This window comes from Equus caballus, chromosome 19 (genome assembly GCF_041296265.1).
Source record: "Equus caballus isolate H_3958 breed thoroughbred chromosome 19, TB-T2T, whole genome shotgun sequence".
In the NCBI taxonomy this organism is placed as follows: domain Eukaryota; kingdom Metazoa; phylum Chordata; class Mammalia; order Perissodactyla; family Equidae; genus Equus; species Equus caballus.
The window spans coordinates 65,801,167-65,822,271 of record NC_091702.1 but is presented as its reverse complement, the minus strand read 5'-3'; the positions used below and the strand labels follow the sequence as shown (position 1 = coordinate 65,822,271).

Genomic DNA, 21,105 nt, shown 5'->3' with positions numbered 1-21,105 from the left:
GTTTGGGAAGACACCCACTAGTGGGATAGCTGGGTCATATGGTAGTTCTATTTTTAGTTTTTTGAGGAATCTTCATAATCTTTATCATAGTGGCTGCACCAGTGTGCATTCCCACCAGGAGTGTGTGAGGGTTCCCTTCTCTCCACACCCTCTCCAACATTTGCTATTTTTAATCTTAGTGATTATAGCCATTTTAACAGGCGTAAGATGGTATCTTAGCGTAGTTTTGATTTGCATTTCCCTGATGATGAGTGATGTTGAACATCTTTTCATGTGTTTATTGGCCATCTGTATATCTTCTTTGGAAAAATGTCTGTTCATCTCCTCTGCCCAGTTTTTTATTGGGTTGTTCGCTTTCTTATTGTTCAGCTGTGTGAGTTCCTTATATATTATGGAGATTAACCCCTTGTCAGATATATGATTTGCAAATATTTTCTCCCAATTGGTGGGTTGTCTCTTTGTTTTGATCCTAGTTTCTTTTCATGCAAGGTAAGTTTTAACAACAGCTCCATTTTACAGATGAGCCTCAGAGAGATAGCGACTTGCTGAAAACAGCATAGCTGGCAAGCACTCAACAAACATCTCATCCAAACTCTATATTTCGTCTACTAAACACAACCTCCCTTCCCCACCTGGTCTTCTATTTATCTAGAAAGGACCCTGTGCTTGGCATTCTTGGCACCTGAGATTAGAGAGCACGACTGAACTGTGGTGGTGAGAAAGTATGTGGTGCTCTGCAGTCTGTCATTTCTTTCAAAAAGGAGACTAACAGCAGCATGGCTTCACAAGCCACAGAGGGCACCTCCATGATGTGTGAAAGCCGGCAGGCATCCCCCATCCAGAGCTCTCAGAGTTAGGTTTATTGTTACTCTCCTCTAATTCTGGCATCTATTGTTTCAGTTGCTGAGCACTTTGAGTTTCTTCCCCAAGAAAAAAAGCAAAGCAACCCAATTTCTCTTCAATTATATAGTTTCACTCACATCCTTTAAAACATAATCAAGGTGATATGTGGCCACTTTGGAACCAGGAGCCAAAACTTTCCTTTAACCATTAGAAAACACCTCCCACCCAGGGAGAGAGCTCTCTCTGCTTGTTCTCAATGCCAAAAAGCAGAGTGAGAACAGGTCATCTGTCTCGAATCCACAGGTATCATATGGGCCCCATGTCTCATCTTTGAGGTCCAAGAAAACCCAGAATCCCATCTGAGTAGTTCTTGAAAAAAACCCTCTGCAAATCTGTTTGAAAGTGTCTGCGGGCTGGACCTTTCACATTCACACTGACGGTGTCTGACTTTCCATTCTTTAATGACGTTTTTCTACCTGGGGCCATCAATTTCAAGCTATTTTATTCTAGGGCAGCTAGGCTTCATACCAGCTAGAAAAACAGGAAAACCTTTCCTGGGCACCGGGCTTCCGCTGTCCGCCCACCACGCCCTAAGGGCTCAGTAGAAGCCCTCTGACCTTGCCCCGCAATGTCCTTGACATCAGCCTTAAGATCATTCCAGGCAGAATCCAAGCACACACCAAAGACAAAACCGTCTGCCCCAATACGCTCATGCCTTCACCAAGAATTTTAACGCAGCCCTTTCCAAGAACCAAAAAACGAAATCTCCCCCCAGAGACAGGATTTTCTTGGCCAGTATTGTGACAGCCAGGATGGTCCCAGTCAGACATTTGCCTACATTTGGAGTGAATCACCCACGGCTTCAGCAGTCAGGGGTGGGGTTTCTTGTCCACACTCCTCTCCCTAGGTCTTAGCATGGTTGTTTATAAATACCATTTTCTTTGAAAGAGCATGTTTTTTCTTAAACCAAACCAATTAACTTGATGCCAAATTCCAAATATAGGACCACTTCACCAGCCCTTTTATCTTTCTTCTTCTCTATTTAAAAGGTTAACACTTTTAACTGAAATAACATCTAATGCTCATATATTTCAGGGAGACAGGATGTGGGATTGAGGGACCAGGGACTAAAATCCATTGGCAGCCCCAACAAGAAAGGGAGGACCTAACTGCAAGTAGGATAACTCAGAGGGAGGCTGCATCTCAGGGATGTGACCCACAGAATCTGGACACAGCGACAGCTGAAGAGAAAGGGGAGGAAGCAGTCACCAGCATCCAGAAGGAGAGTTGGGTGGAGTCTATCTTGTGAAAAATAGTGACTTTGGGTAGAGGGACACAGCCAGGTCTCACAGGAAAGGGCCAAGGGAATACTTCTCAATCCTGAGCCCACTGTCACCCCTCCCCACAACTTCCTGCAAGGGCTTCCCTTTGGCCAAACCCAAAAGAGAGCCTGAGAGCTTGGAGAGCCCTGGTGATGCAGGCCATACACATGGTCTCTCAGGGCTGAGAATTCTGCTGGGTTCCTGTGATGATTAGAAACGATAACAAGAACCATGTATGGCCTTCCTGGTATGTACCAGGCACTAGTACTGTATTTCATTTAATCCCTTTATCACTCTCTCGTGAGCATTTTCTCTCTCATAGATGTGGAAACCGAGGCTCAGAGACTCTCAATACCTTGCCCAATGTGGTCACACAGCTGGTATGTGCTACATCCTGGTTTTAAACTCCATTCTGTCTGACACCAAAGCTAGTGTTCTTTCTAGTATGCCCCATTGCATCTAAACTACCCATCACTGTGCTTACTACATAATGAGGTTCAGTAAACTACAGCTGAGCAGTTAACATCATTAATGACAATAAGAAAAGAGCTGCCTCTTATTATTCAATCACTATGTGCTATGTGCCATACTAAGTCCTTTCTATACATTATCTCAGTTAATCTTCACAGGCACCAATAGATCTTATCCAAGAAGAACACTTCCCTTGTCACTGGCACAATGCACAAATTTTGACCAAGGACTATGTGGTGGCCATAAGAATATGCCTCTCTCAGATCTCCCTCTGCAGGGAGGTGACTGCCTAAGAGCCCCGAGGGCCGCACTCTGAAATCTCATCACTGCCTTTGTTCTGAGGTCACACACTTCACCAGCAAATTCCAACCAATGACCGAGTGCAACAGGGACACCAAGTCAGACCCTTTCCTGGGAGATCTGGGATTCATTTGATAAGCAACTTTGGCTTGAAGACTCCCCAGCGGCCTCACCCAACTTCTCCTAGGGCTGCACTTCAGTCTAAAATGTTTCCCCCCAAGCTTCCTTCCTTCCTTCCCTCTCTCCCTCATTTTGGGGCAGACCTGCATTATAGTCTGACGTCTCTCCCAGCCTTTCCTAGCCTCCTCCACACTTTTGCTCTCAGACATTTCCCCTAAAGTTTTCTTGCTAGTTTAATTGTCTTGGTGTCTACTTTTTGGCAGATCTGCTTCTTAGCAGACCCGACCAACGTGGACCACAGCAGTCCTACTGAAACTGTAGTCTTAAATATAGTGTGTTACTGATGATTACCGAGTATCTGTTGAGCATGCTATTTACTGAATTGCATGAAAGATAAAAAGAGAAATCAATCAAGCACCTATCCACAAGTAGCTTACAATCTAGTAACGTGTTTGCAATGTAGGAAGAGACACTGTGAGCTGGTTACCTGATATGCCAGAAGGAGAAACCATACTGGGCAGTCAGATTCCATCCTTTCGTGTTTTATGCGATTATCAGTGGGAATCCCGCGCATGTTCCCCGGCAATGTGTTTCTTTGAAAATTTGGTTCTAAATCCAATGTCGAACTGTGGTTTTGTTGAATCCTAAATGGAAACGGCTTGGCAGGAAGAAAAAAATGCACCAGCTATCTTTGTCCAACCGTTTAAAATATGTGTTTTCCAAGTATTCCATTCTTTCCATTGTTTTTTTTTTTTTTTCAACAAAGGCCCCACAAAATATGTTTGCACTCAGGAAGTCCTCCTCTCCTCTGGGCAGGTGAAGGTGGCAACAAAGTCATTGATTGAAAGTATTCTTCTTATTTATGTACCAGGCACAGTGCGCAGCACCCTAATCCAAAGAAAAAAATAAAAAATTGTCTTTGAAATTTCTGTATGCAGATATTTGACCAGTTTCTTTTCTTTCCTCATGATGAAGTTTTGGGGCGTATGTGACACCACAAAGAGAAAGTGACACACACAAAGAGAAAGGTAACTCTAGTTGCCTTTGTTGTCGAGTCTGAAACGTATCTTGCACAAGTCAAAGAATTAAGAAATGAAAGACAATTCCAATTTTCTATCATTTTCTCACTTGAGGGAAGTCATGGGCTTTTTTGTTTACCAAAAAACAAACCCTTAAGTTCTAAAAATAACAGCCATCTTTCTAACATTCATCAAGTCTACAACAACTAATTAATCACTCTGGGGACAGAATGAAGCGTCCAGAGAGAGAGATCATTGTAGTAATTTCCGATTGTGCTAAGTCAGTTTCCTTAGTGATTCAAGTGGTTTCTCACCTTTGATATGTTTACGAAAAAAAACAAATAAACAGAAACTTTGTCAAACTATTGCCTGAAGGGAACAGGGAGCCACCAAAGCTTTAAGATGTCCTACTCAACTGCCAGGATACCTGTGTGTGCACTGAAGACAGCTGATAAAAGCAAGCAAGAGGCTAATGGGGAAAGGCTCGGCTTTTCTAAGGGTCTCTATGTTATGTGGCCAGATGTCTTCAGTTATTATACCTGGGGCTTCTAGCTGACTCTGAGACTCCCAGCATGAGTTCTGCAAAGAACTCAGTGAAACATGGGTCCAAGCTGTTCTCCCCTCACCTGTGATCAGCCAGCCTGACCTGTCAGAGCCCTCCCTTCAGCTGTGTGGCATTCAGGACAACTATCCAGCTGAAGGGGCAGGAGCCTCTCTACCTTACATTTCAGATACCCCAAATAATTGCCCTTATTTGAAAATAATTCTTGATGGAAGTAGAAGAAAAATAAGAGAGTGTTCAAGACTCAAGGGAACAAGGAAAATGGCCATCTCTGGTCAACTTCATCAACTTTATTAGAGCTCAAGAAAGGCTGGTCCTTTTCACAGAACCCTATCTCCCTTCTCTGTGGTCTGCAAAATGTCAATCTTAGCATGTAATTTAGCCCCAATCCACTTTAAGTGTGCTATTCTTCTCTTCCTTTAATTTAGATTCTTGAGGGTAAGAGTCAGCACATATATTCCCTCCCCGAAACCCCCACCCGGCAAAGTGCCCAGAGCTTCGCACTTAGCAGACAAGAAAGAGGCAAAGAACATTGGATGCCCCAAGAAAATAATGCAATTACTTTTGCTGTCACATATATTTTAACTTTCTGGACTACTGACTGATGATCAAATTACTAAAAGAGAAGGATTTTGGGGGCTGGTCCCGTGGCCAAGTGGTTAAGTTTGTGCACTCCACTTCCACAGCCCAGGGTTTCGCTGGTTTGGATCCTGGGGGCGGACATGGCACTGCTCATCAGGCCATGCTGGGGCGGTGTCCCACATGCCACAACTAGAATATACAACTATGTACTGGGGGGCTTTGGGGAGAAGAAGAAGAAGTAAAAAGAAAAAAAGATTGGCAACAGATGTTAGCTCAGGTGCCAATCTTTAAAAAAAATAGAGAAGGATTTTAAAAATTCATAAAGATCTTTTCTGTAAAAAAAAAAAAAGAAAATATATATACATATATATATACCCAGACATTTATAAACTGAACAATATTCTCCTTTAAATTTCTATGACCAAAAACATCTATGCGACCACAGAATTATCAACTGGTTGCTTTCGCTCTGAGGTCACGTTGAGGCATTTTTTCTTTCTTTCCTGGCTCCCTTTCCTTCATTAGCCTTCCTGGGAAATCTCCCTTTCATATTGGGTCGCAAGGCTGCGGATCTCCTAGTTCTGTGAGACGGCCCACTGGAGGAAAGCTCCAGCTGACAACAAGGGCAAAGATGAGACTCCTTTGAGGCATCGTTGGGCTTCAGGAGACACCCTCCCCCCCCCCCCGCCCCCAGGCTGCGCGGAGCAGCACTGAGGCGGGGAAGGCAGAGCCGGGTCGCCGGAAGGAGCCAAGATCACAGCAGGACGGTCGTCGCCTTCAAAGGCTGAGGCAGCACCCATCAAGATTTCGGGGCCCTGGGGCCGTGCTGTGCTGGGTCAGGGGCAGTGCTGACTCCACAGCAGCATCTGTCAGGCGACCCTTCTTGTCTCATGCCCAGAATTTCCGGAGAGGCGTTCATAAGAGGAGAGGCAGGGCAGGAAGAGGAAAGTGCTTACAGGACGCTTGCCACGCCAAAGGTTCTCTCTTCCCCACGTGTCCCCTTAACCAAGAAACAAGCCACATTCCGCATTAAAGTCAAACACAACCGGGGCCATTTTCACCTGAGAAGAAGCGTGCTCTTCAACTGAAAGCCGCCATATGCTTTTCCTAGCACCCCTGGTGTTACTAATGGCCTGGAATATTGAAAGATTTTTCCAACCCCTCAGACAAAAGCATAAGTGGCCACACTGGTAGGCAGCACTAAAGAGAATTTTGAGCATCTGGATACTTCAGGAATTAGGATGGCCCAGAGCACTTCAGTCTGTTTTTAGGCACAGACCAAAAATGAAGGGGTTTCCATAATTTGCAGACACATTCCCTGACTTATCTTACTCGTATCCTCCCGAAGCCGAGCACTGGACGTAAGTCCCAAGAACGGTAATTGAGCCCTAGAACCACTTACTATCTTGTAACTTGGGGCAAGTTCCTTGGTCTCTCTGAGCCCGAATTCCCCCACCTACAAAACTGGAATATTTTTATCTGCCTTACTTAGACAAAAAAGTTTTATGAGGCTCAAAAGGGGAAATGGATGTGAAAGCATTTTATAAATTATAAATCACTGTGCAAGAGAGGGTGCTAAATGGATCAGCTGTTGGCGGGGGTCCTTAATGATCTTTATTGAGTTCCACTAACCACACAACATTTGGGTGGCTCTGACCTGACCCCCATCCAGTCTTCAGCCAGACCTTCCATTGCCTGAATCCAGCATTGGGTGGAGCACGAATGAACTGAAACCAAATCAAATCTGTGTTCTCCTTGCTCCTGACAGATCTCCGGCAATTAGCATTCCAGAGTTGTTTTCAAAGAACTGGAAGAGAAATCACAATTGCATTGGACTAGGTCCTTAATTATAGGGAATTGTCTGTTTCATATATTCTATTAAATTACTTTTGGAGAGCCCAAATTAAATAAGTTTATGTATTCCCTAAGAACGTACATAAATATTCATGCTCTTTGCTCAAGTTCTAGAAAACTGTTATGAAAAGTATTCCTTTGCCTGGATTTCAGTAAAGATATTTTATTCTTCCTACTAAATCATTTCCAATCATGTTCCATGCTGGTAGCACACATTCTATATCCTGCCAGTCAACAGCAAGACTGTGATGGCATTCATCCAGGTTCTCATTTCTACACAAATGGTTTTAAAACACGTTCTCTATATTACATCCTAATCTCATGCTGGCCCAGCAAAATATCCAGGATTCAATATAATGCAAATAATATTATGATGAGAAAAAGGTACCAATGAGTCAAAATGGTGTTATAAAGACTTACTATAAAACCCATATGCTTATTCTGAAAATGTTCCAAATGAGCGCTAGAAACTGACAGTTTAATGTGGTTCTGAAAAGGTCAGATCAAGAAGCAGGAAGGCTCATGAAACCCAAGCACAGGCAAAAGAAACAGCCTAAAGAGTATCATGACTCCTGTAAGAACTCAATATAACACAAGGGCCCACACTTAATATTCTTCTGTTCATATCAGAGACAAAATATCCTCATTAGAAACATCGGAAAAGCAGAGTAATGTAAGTATTGTGTTTGCACGAATCCAAACCAATGGAAAGGGAAGACTCTGATTCGGAACCTTCCGTGATTGAGTCTAGCGACAGAACCCCTGTTTCCAAATTCCTTTGATTATAACAGTTTTCTGGGGCCGCCTTAGGAGACCTTCCTCCAGGCATGATCAGAACTCTGACAAACAACTAACTGCTTCTAAAAACAAGAAATTGCCTGCTGAACTCCCTCTAATTGGCATGAGAGAAATGGAAAGCCAATAGAACCCAACGACCTTGGCTCAGGCTGCACGACAATTCTGACAGTAAAACTCTGAAACTCACACATGCAACCGTTCAGAAAAAATAAAAAGCTTTGACATGTCTCCCAATGAAACCCGAATCCAAACAAACAAGAAGAGAGTCGTGAGATGCTTCCAACTGGCCTGGACAAAGGAAACCACTAAGCTGCAGGACAAACTCAGAGATGAGGAGCCCTCTGAGAAGCGGCAGCAAACCCTGGGGCCCCTTGTCCTTCCTCTCCCAGTTTCCCCACCAGCGCAGCCATCTGACTCCACCCGCACAGGGGCTGCGGCCTTGCACACCGTGCACCGCACTGCGTGCAATGGGAAGTTGCAGCCAACACCCAACCTCCATTTGAACGAGAATAAGAGCCAACAAGTATTCAATCAGATATTTTCTGTAATGAGGAAAAGCACCAGAAAAACGAAAAGGAACACAGAAATCATAGGCAGAGGCAATCCCAGCACCCTCCTACCCTAGGATGACAAGTTGGAACAATGGCAAGAAAAGATGGAATTTTTAGAATTCTTTGGTTTGTGGCTACTGGTAAGTACCCCTATATTTTGATTCAAGTTATTTATTCTCACAGCAACATTGGTAGCAATGTGCACTCAGGAACTGGCCTTTTTTTTTTAAATTCCAAAATGGAGAGACCATTTCTGTATCAAAAAGTCTCCTATAAAGTGAAAATTGGAAAAGACATAAATACCAAGGTCACAGAGGTCAGCTGTAAGTCAGCAAAACCAAGAGCAATAGAAACAACAATCCTAAGTGCTGGCTCAGAGACACTCCTCCCTCCCTCCAACAACGTTTGCTACAGCACAGGTGTAATTTTACCTCTGCTTTGTAATGGATGTCATGACAAGGTCTTCCTCAGTAGAGGAATCATTTTGAATTTTTTTTTTAGGGAGGATTGGCCCTGAGCTAACATCTGCCATCAATCCTCCACTTTTTGCTGAGGAAGATTGGCCCTGAGCTAACATCTGTGCCCATCTTCCTCTATTTTATATGTGGGACGCCTGCCACAGCATGGCTTGATGAGCGGTGCATAGGTCAGCACCCAGGATCCAAAGCAGCGAACCCCAGGGGTGACAAAGTATAGCACATGAACTTAACCACTGCGCCACCCGGCCAGCCCCTGGAAAATGTTTTCAGTGGCAAAATGTGTTTTGAATCGTTCAAGAATTCATAACAAATTAAATTATGCAAAACCAAATTTTATGCTGCTCCTAGATCTATTTCTAAATTGAGAGCCATTCAAGGAAACTCTCTGTTCGTGTATACATCACTGTTCCTTCTGTCACAAACTCACGGGTTTTTGAAAGGAAACTGTCCATAATGATTATTGAATCATAAACGCGATGAGCTAACGGGCTCTAGAGACCACCTAGTGCAGTCCCCTCAATAGAAAAGGAGACCCCATCAGTTAAGCCAAATCCTAATCTTCAACGTGACAGTTTCTAATAGAAAGTAAATATATTAGCAAGTTCCTAAAGACTTTTTAAAACATTGCAGGATCTTGCTTTCCATTAAAGGCTTGTTCCGATCCTTTTTCACTAACTCCAAAAGAGAAAAGAAGTCAGATTTGATATCTTGTAACTTGCTTCCTAAATATAAGAAGCCATGTGCATATACAGTGCGTTCTTTATTATTCTAATTTTCATATATTTTTTATATTTTTTTATCCCTAAGACATCTTCTTCAAATTGTGTGTGGGAAATGTGTGTGTGCATATATGTGTGTGTGTGTTTCTAAGAAATACCAGGAGCACAGAGGAAATCTGAGTAGATGCCTCTCTGTGGCCATTTAAAGAGAGCAAGAATCAATATTGATGGCTGCATGCAATAAATTTTCACTGTTAAATCATTGTGATATTTCAAGGGGAAAGTCTTGAAATTTCTGAATAGTGACAGCGAATGTAACACAAATTACACCTACTGATTGTGCTTTCTCCCTGCAAAGAGAACGTACCGAATTTTTGGATGCGAGCCAACATCTTAGAATGTGCCAGCTCAAGGATCCCCTTTCACCCAAAGAAGAGACTCCGTCTGAGAACTATTCTTTTATGCCAAATAAACCCAGATCTTAAAAGCCCATAGTTCAGTAAAGTTGAAGGACAAATACAAAACAGCGTGATTCCTACAAATCCTTGGAAACAAAATGGAGGCTAATCTGTCAAGAAACTGTGGAACCCCAAAGCTGAGATCATCTCGTTCAACATCCTCATGTCAAAGATGAGGAACTTAAGCCTCGAGAGGCAACGCGGCTTGCTCAGTGTAACAGACGATAACGTGTGTCTCCCGGAGTCCTCCAGAGATTCCTCTGGCAAATCCAGTGAGAACACAGGTGAGACGGCTAATTGCAATTCTTCCTGAAATCAGAACATGACCTAGATGTTTACTCAAATGTTTTCATCTGATTTTTGGTTGGCACTCAACTATCATATTGAGCTCATATTCACGTGTTTAGAGAATAAACTTGAACTCTAACTCCTCTACTCTATCACTATTTAAAATATATATTTTGTTCCCCCAAACTCTGTAACCCTGCTCTTAAAACTTTGACATGAGCCCCGTCTCTAATTTAAAGAATTTCTTACATCCATTTCCTCCATGATGACTTCTTGCAGGCTCCAGCCAGAAAGGGCACCTTCTAAGCCCTCAGATATCTTGCCACCCTCTGACTTAGCGGCTGTGGCATGATTCCCGGTACTGACGTTATTCACACGCGCATTTCACCTGCTTCACCATGTCTAGACCACCTAGAGTTCAAGTCAGTACACAGCTTCTCCCTCAGCTATACTCCTAAGCCACATTTGTCTTTGGAGAAGGCCATCAGCCCTTGTGAAGTCACAGCCTGATTTGTGTTGTAGTGATTACTTATGGATCTGGATCCCACAAAAAATTAGGAGGCCCTGATTGCCTAGGATTATGTTTGTTTGTTTAAAAGCTCCCATTGCACTCATTTTTGTATCTTACACTCAAGGAAATTAAATGCTGAAATAACAGCATGCCTGGCATATAGTAGGGCTCAAAAAATACAGCTGCACTATACCACGGAAACTCTCTAAGGTGCTCTTATAACGCTGATCCATTCTTCTTAAAGGCTGCTGCACGATATTCCATGGCACGAATAAACCCATTTTATCCAACCACACTCCTATTAGGGCATTTCCTTTGTTTCCAGTTTTGGCCACTCCACACAAAGCTCTGAGCGACAGCCTCTACACTAAGTTCCGCTATAACATCCCTCAAAATCGCCCGGCGGTGTAAAATCGCACAGTAAGAACCACAGAGCTTCTGGGAAGTTCGGGGTTAGGAGACACAACATACGAAAGCTCCAGAAAAACGCAACAGACTGAAAAAGAGACAGGAATCTAAAAAAATGGTAGTACAATTTTACGTGTGATAAATGGTTAGGATAAACGGTTAGGAGATAAGACACTCAACCTTGAAAGAGACCTGAAGTTTGCTGGAGGAAGCAGACATCAGAGGGGTTGCATCTGTGAGTTTATCCTGAAGGGGTGGAAGCAGGGTTTTCTGGAATCAGATGGAAAGTTATCGCACCAGATGTGGATGGGCGTGGCTCCTAACACGCATAGTGGACTGAGGTAGCTGGAGATGTATGAGGTGTCGGTGTTTTGTGTTTTCCCAGGCAGCTTGGTTCAGCTGGTGCAGTTTCCTGCCGCTCTTCAGTATTTCTTGCAAAGGAAACTGTGCATAAGGGAAAGCGAAATTCCTGGTACGCTCAAGGTGTTCCCTAATATGTCAATTGCATTGGAACAATTTCCATTTTCAAAGGAAACCCTTACGGCAGAAGCAGCTGTGCACGGAGCCTTAGATGCGAGGGCTTTCATTCCTGTGGGCGAGATTTCCAGGGTAGAGATGGACGGGTTGAAGGATTTGTGTCTGTGTTTTGTTTTATTGTTTGTTTAGATACTCCCAGATTGTGTCCCAAAGTTTTAACAGTTTAAAGATATTTTCTATCTTCATATCCTCAGAGAAAATAATTCTGTCCTGCATCAACATTTTTCTCTCCAGTGTGACATAATTGTGAGACTGGGTGAGATTTCCAAGAGGGGACCCTGCTCGCCCTAGCTAATGCAGTCAAGTGTTAATTGAAAGGACCTGGCCTACCCTGGGACAACGAGGGAAGAGAGCTGCTCACTCACCTCTGTCTGTGCAGCTCAGAACGAGAAACTGAGGATTCCTCAGACCCCAAGGGACTTTTCAAAGTAAAATTTTGTCAGGTTATAAAAATAAATTCTCTTTGGAGAAGGGTTGAAATATATATTAAAAAGAGAGAGAGAGAAAATAATATTCACTTATGACTCCACCATGTGGAGATAACCATTTTTACTATATTGGTGAAGTCAGTGTGTTTTCACATCAGATGACATTCAGTTTTATCTTGACTATTTTCACGTCATAATTACCATTCAGGTGCTTCAGATGAACACTATACACCTGCACAATTCCCAATTTTATAATATACTATACTTTACCCAGACGTTTTCCTGTTAAAAATTAGACTATGTTCAAATGTATTCTATTATAAATATATCTTGGATAGGCATTTTTATGTATATATAAATATAATTCTTATGTATATTTATATATATATTACATGTATTATATATCTATTGCATATATAATTATTTCTTTAGACTAGTTTCCGAGGAGAATTTTCTAGATCAACATAAGAATATGCTTAAGGTTACTGGCACATTTTGCACAATTCTTTTTCAAAAATGTTACACCAATTTACAGCTCCACAAATCCACCCTTAACCAGATTTTATTATCTTTTGTAAACCTAATTTGATATTTGAAATATTACATTTCTTTTTAATTTGCATTTCTATTACTTGTAAGAATAAAATATTTTACTATTTTTAATAGCCACCATTTTTCCTGAACCTGAAAATTTTCAGTTCTCTTGTGCCTCTTAATTTATTGAGATATATTCAATCTTAACAAATTAATTGTATTAATCCTTCGTCTACTGCATTTACTGAAAAGACTTTAACAGTATATTTCTATCTTTATGAGGTTTTTTTTATTACAGTTTTACTAAAGGTTTAAATTTTTATCTGGTTAGACTTATAAAGGTTTCCTTTGGTCACCTCAACTTGTTTGAAGTTTGTGCATTTCTTTTTAATTTTTCATGCGTGGTGATGCATAGTTCTGTGGGTGTTGAACAATAAATGGAGTCCTGTACCACCACCACAAGCATGATGGAAAACAGTTACAGCACAGCAAAAGCTCCCCCGTGCTCCCCCTTTATTATCAACCCCTACCCCTGAGCCCGAATTCCCAGCAACCACTGATCTGTTCTCCATCCACAAGGTGTTGCCTTTTCCAGAACGTCATGACAGAATCACACAACATGGAATCTTTGGTCTGGCTGCTTTCACTTAGCAAAGTTGAGATTCATCCTTTAGTCTGAGTCATAGTTCATTCTTTTCATTGCTGGGTATAGTTGACAGTACGAATGTACCACAGTCTGTTTATCCATTAACTAAATGAAGGATATCTCAGCTGTTTCCAGTTTGGGGCAAATATGAAGGAAGGTACTATAAACATGTCCACACAGATTTTTGTGTGAACCTAAGGTTTCATTTCTCTTGAATAAATACTTAGAAGGAATTCTGGATCACAGGGTAAGTTTATGTTTAACTTGATAAGAAACTGCAAAACTGTTTTCCAAATGACTATAGATTTTTGCATATCTACAAGCAGTGCCCAAGAGTTCCGGTTGCTCCAATCCTGGTCAGCACCTAGTATTGTCGGTTACTTTTTTGAGCCATTCTATTAGATATGAAGCCGTATGTCATTGTGGCTTTAATTTGCATCTCCCTAATGACTAATGAAGCTGAGCAGCTCTTCACGTGCTTATTTACCATCTGTATATCTTCTTTGGAGAAGCGCGTGTGCAGAGGTTTGTTGTTGCCATGGTTACCCTGAGTGCACCTGAGGCTTCAACGATTCTAGCAATACCTTGTGTGTGGGGTGTGGACAGGTTTCCTGGAGGGGCTTTCTCAACATCTAATCCAAGCTGTGTCTTAAGTGTCCCTTTGCACTAACCTCAGAGAAGGTAGGGCTCCCTGCTCTTGTGACTCCTCCAGGACTCTCTTGTTACTTGTTGACCTGGTGTGTCCCTGGGAAGGGGAGGGAGTGAGGGAGGGAGGCAGTGGAAGCCTCTGTTCTAAGATTCAGTGTTAGGCATTGTTGTGTCTAACACACCCCTGGGTCTGGGGTGTGTGTTATTCTCAGCATTCCTGCCCCTCCTCCAGCTAGACAGAGCACAAATGTATTCCCACCAGCCCCTGAGGGATGAAGGACTTTTTCTATTCACTTCCCACACATGCCAAGGCTTTTTACCAGTGCCCTGTGGGCAATGGTGTTTGTTGCCCTCCCCCTACACGTAGATTACAGCTTCTGTTTCATAGAGGATATAGGGGCGAAGTGTCCTGGTGGGGTTTGGACATTGGGCAGTGACTGTAGCTCTACCAGTCTTGGTGAGGGGGAGCCCATGCTGCTGGGCTGGTGCTGGGCTCATGCAGATGGCATGGCCCTCTTTCAAAGCCATAAAGGTAAGCACAACTTTTATTCTGCTTTGGCATTTTGATCATCCATTCCTGATTTCTTGTTTGTGTGAATTAGTAATATCCTCATGGGCTGATTATCCTGGCCCTGGGGACCCCGAGGTTTTTTTTAACCATCACCAGACCCCTCTGCAGGTCAGGTCCTCTGGCTGCCTTGCTGACCGTGCTGTTCATTATAGCAACTGTACCCACCTTATTAAGGTAAAATGTTACCACCTGGTCTTTCTACCAGCCCAACTTAAGATGACAGTTACCAATTAGCTTCTCAGCCATGCAGGTGCACCTCTCACAAGCAAACTCCTCATCGCTTTGTTAAATAACACGTCCTCGGCCCTCCCATGGAGCACAGTCAGCTGGGGCGTTCCAGCCTCACTCACATATTCACTCAGGCCCTGTTCTCTCAGCCCTTTGATCCCAGCCTCCACCGTCAGCCTCGGGAGTCCTGACATTTCTACTTCACTTACTGTGGGCCATCATTTCCCCTGAGCTTCCAGGAGTCACCTTAGCAGCATTTTAGCTCCATCTCCTGGGTTCTGGATGGGGTGTTAAATCCTATAACCTGGGACAGTCCTCTCATGCTCCCTTATCCAACTTGACGTTCTACCTCCACCCCTCTATCCGGCACCCTCAGGATACACACACGCGGCCCTGGCTCCGGCCAGCACATATTAGCCCGGCCCAGCAGTCCCTTGGGCATACAGTCTCTTTGCTGCCTTAGCAGGCCCAGACTCCTTGGCTGGGTTATGTTGTGAACCGGCTCTGGTTCTTGGTCTGCCATCCAGGAGTGGAGGTGAGGTTAGTTCTCGAAGGGAGGGTATCATCTTCAAACAGCAAGAGGGACTAGCATCTAATAGTGGGGAGTGAGCCACCTCTGTGGGCCCAGAGTTTAAGCAAATCTGAGGATTCAAGGTTTTTGAGGACATAAACACAGATGTCCCCATTTCAAGTCTCAGGGTCCTACTGCCCTCTAACCAGGGCCCTGATCTCAGCATACTAAACTTGTCGGGGTTGAAAATTCAACCTTCTCTAAAGCTCCACTACCCTCATAATCAAGCCCGGGGCTTGATCCTCAATTTCTTCTTCTGGTTGTAAGAGATAAAATTCTTTGTATGCTGCCAAGAAGGCCCTCTGGCTTGCACACTTCACTTTAAACTTGTGATTAACCACCTTTCAGCTTTGCCTTTCTCCAATGCATTGCTTGTACTATATAGCAAAAACCATCTGATTCCACTGGCCTAATAATTACTACCTTACTAGAACCTCTCAGATGCCTGAGACATCACGCCTGCCAGGGCATTCCCGGCCACCATATCCTACCCCAGTTCACCACCTGAGAAAGCTCTAACTGCACTGCTACAGCACGCCAGGAGCCAGCAGCATCCCACCCACCACCAGGGACGAGGGTCTCACTGCCCTCCAGCCAGCAAGAGACCCAGCCCCAAAATCCCAGAGTCTGGGTCCTCAGACCACTCCTGGTGCCAACGAGTATTTAAGTTGGGTTCCCCAGAAAACAGACTCTAAGGGGGAACAAGACCCGTAAAGGTGAAAGGAATGAGGGTTGGGCAGAGGGAGAAGTTGAACTGCAGTGCACTGTAACAGGGGCCTCAGCCAATCCTTCAAGAAGCACTGGGGCTAGAATGGCCCTTCTGAGTTTTCTAGAGTTAAGGCAAGGAGGCCGGGTCTTTGTACACCCACATAGATCAATTATTTAATGTGGGCTGTCTCCAGGGAGAGGGTAGAACCTCAAGCAGGGCAGCTCCATTTATTCCACGGCAATTTCCAGAGACACTCAGCTAGGAGGGGTCTGCAGGCAGTACCCCCACAGGTGGGGGAATGGGGGCCACAAATCTGCAAGAGAATCTGGATAACACACCACAGCACCCACGACACACTCCTCAACAATACAATAGGAGTTGGAAAAGATGTTCATAAAAGTCAGTATGAAATATTAAAGTTACCAGGAAAGATGTTCATAAAAGTCAGCATAATTAATAGGTAGGAGAATAAACTGTACTATAAATGGAGAAATTAACACCACCTAGCCACTCATAAATGAAAATAGGGAGGGACCAAACCAACTCTGGCTAAAAGAGACACTCATAGCACAAGCTGTGCCGTGTCAGCTGCACCCCGACCCCACCCCTGGATCCGGCCCACCTTTAAGCTGGCGTGCTGCCTCCATACAAGCTTCCACCTGCCCACCTTCCCTGCGACCGCTTGCTGTGACCCGCCTCAAGGACAGGGACAGCAGTAATGGTGGGACGTCTCGGTTCCCAAAATGGATACTGTTTTGTGCAATTACGATACTAATCAGTCCGCTCTCTGCTTTGGAGCTTGCAAGTGACCACTCTATCCTAACAACAAGTAAAAAGCTGAACAGACTGAAGAATCAACAACTCGTCTTATATCCATCACAGGAGAGGATACAGGGCAAACAGCTGCCCCCAAGATTAGAGAGACAGACAGGCGAACACAGGGAGCCACGGCTTCCCCAAAGCAGAGACTCACCTTGGGGACCAAAAGCCGGGCAGGAAACCGGGAACTCCAACTGACAAATTACTGGAGGCTCAGCCCAGACAAGTCTGAGAGTCAAAAACTCCACAGAGACTGATTCATAGGGGGACCCCACAATAGGGTGAGATTTACCTTCTAGACCTTGACCAGGTTCCCTAAGAAAATATTGGAGAAAAATCTTCTCCAGCTTCCAGCAGAGTGAGGGGAAAAAGGAACCAGTTTGAAATATCCCAGAGTACTCAGCTCTTCTTAACAAGGCCTGCCCTCGGGGGAGCTAGTTAACCAGAGCTTCACCTGCTGGGTAGTCTCAGAGCCTAACTCACCTGGGGGAAGGGAAATACCCCAGGTCAGCCCACCTTAGCCATCCTGTCCCACCTAAGGGGGGAGAAAAACAATGGAGAAACTCTTGCAAAGTTCCCAGTCCAGAGGCATAGGCTCAGTAACAGATTGAGACCTAATCACAGGACTACAGAGGGTTCCCCCTCCCCCCACACATCACCACCACATCACTAAGGGCCTATTACAGTAGCTCCTTTTACCTGATACACCATGCCCAACTATCAAGAAAAAATTATAAGACAATCCAAAAGGCAAAAACCACAATTTGAAGAGACAGAGCAAGCATCAGAACCAGACATGGCAGGGATGTTGGAATTATCAGACCAGGAATTTAAAACTATGAGTAATATGCTAGGGGCTTTAGTGGATGAAGCAGACAACACGCCAGAACAGGTGGGTAAAGCAAGCAGAGAGATGGAAATCCTAAGAGAACCAAAAAGAAATGCTAGAGATCAAAAACACTATAACAAATGAAAAATGTCTTTGATGGGCTTATTAGTAGACTGGACATGGCTGAGGAGAGAGTCTCTGAGCTGGAGGATATTTCAATAGAAACCGCCAAAACTGAAAAGCAAAGAGAACAAAGACTGAAAAATACAAAAGAGAAGATCCAAGGACTGTGTGACAATGACGAAAGCTATAACATACGTATAATGGGAATACAAGAAGGAGAAGAGACAAACAGAAGAAATGTTTGAAACAATAATGACGAAGAATTTCCCCAAATTAAAGTCAGATATGAAACCACAGATCCAGAAAGCTCAGAGAACACTAAGCAGGACAAATACCAAAGAAAAGAGACTGACGTTACTTGAGTCCTCCTCCTTCCGACCTGAGGGCTATTAGTCAGCACAGATTATTACAGGAAGTGTGCATTTCAAAATTCGGACCAGTTATCTAGATCAGTCTTCTTCACTCAGTTTTGTGTGTAAACTACTCTAGTCAGAGAATCGGAAGCCCACCAGTCCCACTTCTCCTGTTTGCCATGCCCAAGGAAATTCTTAACCCTATTAATGTTAGGAATGACACCATTTTAAATAACTTGAGCCAAATGAGGTGGTTCTGAACTTTATTCGAGTCAGAGACAAATTATTATACTATAAAAAGTACAGAAGTTATTATATTGTAAATATATATATTCTAGTAATCCCCCCAAGGCCAAATTTCCCGTCGAATGAGAACTGGCAGGATAGCCTCGCAGGGTCTCTGGTTTTGAATCAATGTAACTTCAAGAGCTGGCTCTGCTACTTAGCAGCTTTGTTTTCATGGGCAAATTATTCAACTGGTCTAAGCTTCAGCTGCCTCTTACATAAAATAGATACATTAATGACACCTACTTCATTGAGTTGCAATGAGGATCATTTTGCAATAGCATTGGACCTGGCACTGAGAAAGTCCTTAATTAATGATACCTGTGCCAATTAATATTACATTTAGTGTACTAATTATTATTTGCATTCATATTAGTCACTGTGTAAACAGTTTCCTTTCTCGGTGTTCTTGGGTTGTCAGAACACAGCCCAGCAGAAGCAAGAGTTGGCTTTTCAGTGTTTTAAATTGTGGCCCTCCAGAGGACCGGCAACCCAACTGGGCTTGTTTCATGTGGTTTGTTCTGCACCATATGCGTGTGGGCTTTTAATAAATGCTATTTGATGATGATGATGAGTTCCTGGAGACAGAGCTGTGTTCAGCAGAGTCACTACATTATGCTTGGCCTAACTTTCTGCTGCTCAACTCCAGGAACGCTCTTGTGAGCCGTGCAGAAACTTCTGAAATTTCCATTTGAGGTGAGTGCTGCTGCCAGCAAGCCTCACGAAGGGAGTCATTAACCCTCACCCTTTTTTCCAAACTCACCCTCAGAAGGGCTTTCTCTGAGGCCCCGGAGTCCTCAGCCGTCCTGTGCATTCCACGGCAGCTCTATCTGTGTGCTTCCCGAGAAAGCAGGAGGCGAACAGCCACGGAGCTGGGTGGGCCAACTCCCAAAGTCCAGACGGCGGAGGACGGTTTATTAGAGCTCCACCGAAAGGAAAAACAAAACCCAGCACTTGCAGCCTTCAGTCCCGAATTGACACAGAATGAACTTACGGCTCCTAATAGGGACTCAAACGGGGTTTAAACTTTTTCGAAATGTTTGCATTAAAAACAGTGATATATTAAAACACCAAGCCTAAAAACTAAGATCAAAAGCAAAGACTTTTTCTCCCCATAACTAACATTAAAGTGACTGGGAGGTATGAAGGGCTTTTCATCCAAGGGGGTCAGGCCGTTTGAAAGGGCACAAGTCCTTTCTCCCAGGTAGTTCATTTTCTAGTCCGAGAGGGCCTTGTGACTGAGTTTTGCGCTAGTAAGTTCTCCTTACTACTAGAAAACTCTAATTACCAACTGTATTTGAATTAAAAGTCTCTGGTTTCAGATACATCCCCTTATTTTTAGAAGATAAAGAACTTCTTCTTGGGTGAAACGTCAACTTTCTTACCTATGAAACTTCGACCCTCCTGCCCAAGAGCTGTGGTTGGAAAGAGCTAGTGACCCTGGGGCAGCCTGTCCAAGGAGGATGCTCTGGACGAGTCTGTAAGTGAACAAGGCTTCCTTTCAGACACCTGGGTTCTGCAGACACTGAGATAGCTGTGAAGCTTGGCTCCAGAGCAAGAGAGAGTCCCACGTTTAACAGCGATGCTCTGGACTTGCAGCAACACCGTGAGCTGTGCAGACAGTCTGTCTACACAGCCCTAGACCGGGCTTCCAGGTTCGTCGAGATGACTGCCTAAAGTAGCAGGGAAGAGGGAAAAGAGATTCGAGAGAGCAGAAGGACATCGAGTCACACTTGGGGGCAGAGGGGACCCAGGAAGAGGCCTGCGACAACTGTGCCTCTCCACGGAAAACAACGAGACTGGGAGCTTAACATGATTGCAAAAGTCACAGAAATGAGAAATCTTGCCTTACTGCACCTAAGTGGATGGGTTTGCTTGTTTGCTATCTCACTCTAAGCCACGCTTTGATCCATTTAATCAAATTTTACAGCCACTTGGTCAATCATTTCATCAAGTTTTTAAATTCATTCATGGAGACTTTGCAACAATTATCCCAGAGATTTTTTTTCTTTCTTTCTTTCTTTTTTTTTTTTTTTTTACATTGTGGACAAATCTGTTGTTACTGGCAGTGTGTGTAGGAATCAGTCCTGGTGACCTCTCTGTGAACCCACCCAAAAGTCAAAATTTGCAATTTCTTGTTCAGTGTAAGGTTGAGCTTTGACCTCGAGGACTTTGTTGTGGTGGCTTTCCCCAGGAAATCAAAGAGACTGGTCATTTCCCAAGTCCCCAGAAGCAGTTCTGTTGTGAGAATCTTTCAGGGGCCTCTGAGTAAGCATCTTTCAACTTAATGGTTCAAGTACAAGTTTTCACTGGTATACAGAACCTATAATCTACACCTCAAGTCTTTTAAGAGGTGACAGGAAGACAAAAGGAGAGAGAAAAAAAGGAAACTTTGAGAAAAGAAGAGGTAACATAATACATAACATCATAGGAGGGGTTCTGGACTGCACGACCATATTAGTCTTTCCATCGTTTTGGAATGCCTCATTTCTTTTGTCGAGTCCCTTCCATTGTTCTCGCTTGCTCCCCTCACGTAGAG

At 43.7% G+C, this 21,105-nt stretch overlaps 1 long non-coding RNA gene across 6 annotated transcripts in view; it reads right to left on the bottom strand.

Moving 5' to 3' along the window:
• Window positions 1-21,105, bottom strand: part of LOC106781985 (uncharacterized) — a 327,364-nt gene that overhangs the window by 278,460 nt on the left and 27,799 nt on the right. For 5 of the 6 annotated variants that reach the window (XR_011429326.1, XR_011429323.1, XR_011429324.1 and 2 more), the window contains exon 2: window positions 3,544-3,944. The exons of the other annotated variant lie outside the window; for it this stretch is intronic. This is a non-coding gene — a long non-coding RNA (uncharacterized lncRNA). The remainder of the gene's footprint in view (window positions 1-3,543; window positions 3,945-21,105) is intronic. 6 annotated transcript variants of the gene reach the window in all.